This window comes from Solanum pennellii, chromosome 8 (assembly GCF_001406875.1).
Source record: "Solanum pennellii chromosome 8, SPENNV200".
NCBI classification, from domain to species: domain Eukaryota; kingdom Viridiplantae; phylum Streptophyta; class Magnoliopsida; order Solanales; family Solanaceae; genus Solanum; species Solanum pennellii.
Genome location: NC_028644.1, coordinates 65,844,499 through 65,847,689, shown reverse-complemented (window position 1 = coordinate 65,847,689; position 3,191 = coordinate 65,844,499).

The window sequence follows — 3,191 nt, the reverse complement described above, 5'->3', positions numbered from 1 at the left end:
ATATATATATATATATATATATATATATATATATATATATAATATCTTGATAAGAGGATACTTTCCTTTAAATGACCTGCGTGAATTCGAATTAATTTGGGTCAATAGGTGAGGGACATTCTTTGGAAAAACAAAAAAGCTATAATAATCGATAAACTAGGGTTTAGTTTTCGCTTTCAAATCTGCTTTGAAATGTTCTATATTTTTATTAAAAAAAAAATGTAATTGGGGGTGGAGAAGGAGAACTGAGGGAAGAGATTATAACGTGGAAAATCGAACTCTCACTAGCGAGGTGAGAGTTCAAGTAGTCAATCAACTAAACTATCAAACTTCTTGTTTAGAAATAATTTACTTCAGCCGAAAATCTATCAGAAACAAAACTAAACTTTAAAAGATAGAAATAACATTTACATAATCATTCTTTTCATACCCTACTATTACACTATATATATTGTCGTTGATTAGGATTTAGGCAAAAAAAAAAATAAAAAGTGACACTATGGCATATAAAAAGGTACATGAGAATCAAACTAAAATCTCTTTTTCTATGGCCAATATAATCTTTTACCTTTTATTATGTCGTTTTGTTGGTCATATATTGTGACTTAGCAACCAATCCCACTCAAAATAACTTACATGAAATAAAACAATGCAATCTTTAAGTCTAGTATATTGTTTATATAACTATTTTAAGTTATTAAATGGAAATGGTCAAATTTAAGCCTAACTTCTGTTTTGGTATAAAGAAAAAAGTTATAGTACTCTTCATTATAGACACATTTCAATTTTTTTTGTTCCTACACTATCCCTCCAATGAAATAATTGTGAGAATTAATCGATAAGAAACTTTAACAGACATTATTTACGATATATTTTCTCATAATATTGAATTTTTTTATTTTTATATAGTTTTTAAATATTTAAATTTTAATTTTATAAATTGATTTAATTTATTTTTAAAAAAATTAATTAAATTAACTTTCGACAAGCGAAATCCGATTAATACTCATTAATTATGTCTAACTAGACAGTACTCATGTAAAATGATGAAGAATGTGTTCTCTTTTTCCCCAACAACTTTCGGCCTATTTTCATAATAATAGTAATTTTTTTTAAAAAAAAGTCTGGTCTATGCATTTGATCATAGATAAAAAGAAATTAAGTCATCAGCTTTAGTAAAAAGGGAGATGTAATAAAATAAAAAAATTATGTCAGTAATTATGAAATGGGAAGTTTTGGAAATAGTCAATATAATAATTAATAAATTTAATTATGTTTTATAGCTATAATTTGTATATTTATAGGTTATAGCTATAATTTAAGCTGCCTTAGTTGTATAATTCGTAAAAAATTTATATAATTTGTCGGTACTATTATATAATTTAGTCATTTAGGTATAAATTTGAAATAACAAATCTATACATTTGTAAATATCATAAGTGTAAATAGTTATATAAATTATATTTTACAAATTTCGAACTATACAATGGTTGCAAATTATATTGTAAATATACAAACGTGAGAATTATACAAAACTAAAAAGTTGCCCCGCGTAATTATAGCTAAAAGTAGGTCACAATTTTTTTTATTAAGACAAACTATAGCTATGTTAACTAATTTACCAATATATATTTACTTATACGCATAATTTTTTGTTTGTTTGGATCACTTCGAATTAATAATTTTTTTTTTCATTCTTAATTAGAGGTCTTGAGTTTAAGCTCTATAGAATATGAAATCGCCTTTATTAAGGAACGTTTTACTCCGTAAGATTTTTCAATGTAAATTTAAATTTAATTCTCAGAGACCGTACAGTCGTACACCGAACATTTATGTGACACTTAGGGCCCGTTTGGCCATGCGATGTGGTATCATGATATGGAATCATAAGATAAAATTGAAGTTTTGTTTAGGCATGCGATGTGAAATTTTTGTTTTGTTAAAAATCCCATAAGTTGTAAAATTATGAAAATAGCCTCAATTGTTTATTCAATCTTATCAAATAAAAAATTATAAAATCGCATAATAAATTATTTCAAAGGTATTTGTTCTCCACTTAGGTAATTGTTTCATCTAGCTTTAATTTAATATAAAAATTTGAACATAAATTATAGTGTACTAATTTTTAATATAATCCTTCCACATAGTACGAATAATTTTCTCAAGTTGAACTTGCATTTCTTGATCATGTGACTGAGAAGACGAACTAATATTGTTACTTTGAGTCATTTTGTTGGTCAATATCATCCGTAACTATAATTTTATGTTTATATACCATAAATATTTCATCAATTTAACAATCGGTTGGTGTGAGTTAAAGTGACTATATATTGGTGAAAATAATAAATTATATGACGGCGAGAATAATAAATTTTAAAAAGTAATAATGTGATTATAAATTTTATTTACATAATAAATGGTTAGTAGAAATAAATGTGGTGTTATTTTAATAAAATATAAACTTATGGAACAATTTTTGTATTAAAATATCTCAAATCATGATATGGAATCATCATGTAATTCCATAGTTTCATATCATGTTTTTTGGAGGATATGAAATCATATCTCATGATATGAATCATGATATGAAATCAGCGTTAAACTGCATGTCCAAATGCTGATTCCATCTCACAATATTATATCGTGATATAGTATCGCATGGCCAAACGCCTATTTATTTCTACAAGGACCGAGCCTCGATTATTGTTTATAATCAATTCGTAATAACGGGTCAAAAAAGGCGAATAAGAAATACTTGTTGGAAAAGTCTTATTTAGCTAACAATATAAAATAATTCAATTTATATACCTAATATAATTTACTTCAAGAATTATCGATAAAACTATATTTCAAAAATATATTTTTTTAATGAGATTACTATATCATGACTTATGAAAAATGAAAAATTAAAGAGAATTCGAGATTCAGTATTTGAATTATTTGATTAGGAAAGGATCATATATACACGTTAGAATCAAGATTTAAAATAAAATATAAGGGATCCTCTAGAATAATCATATAAATATTATATCAAAAACAAGGATCAGGAATATTTCTAGATTAATTTTCTTTAATAAGTTGTAAAATTTTAGAATATCTATTAAAAAAGATATAAAAATTATTTTGATTCGATCTTTTTTTTATTGATTGATATCAAAATTAAATCAAATCAAACTAAATATTTGTCAATT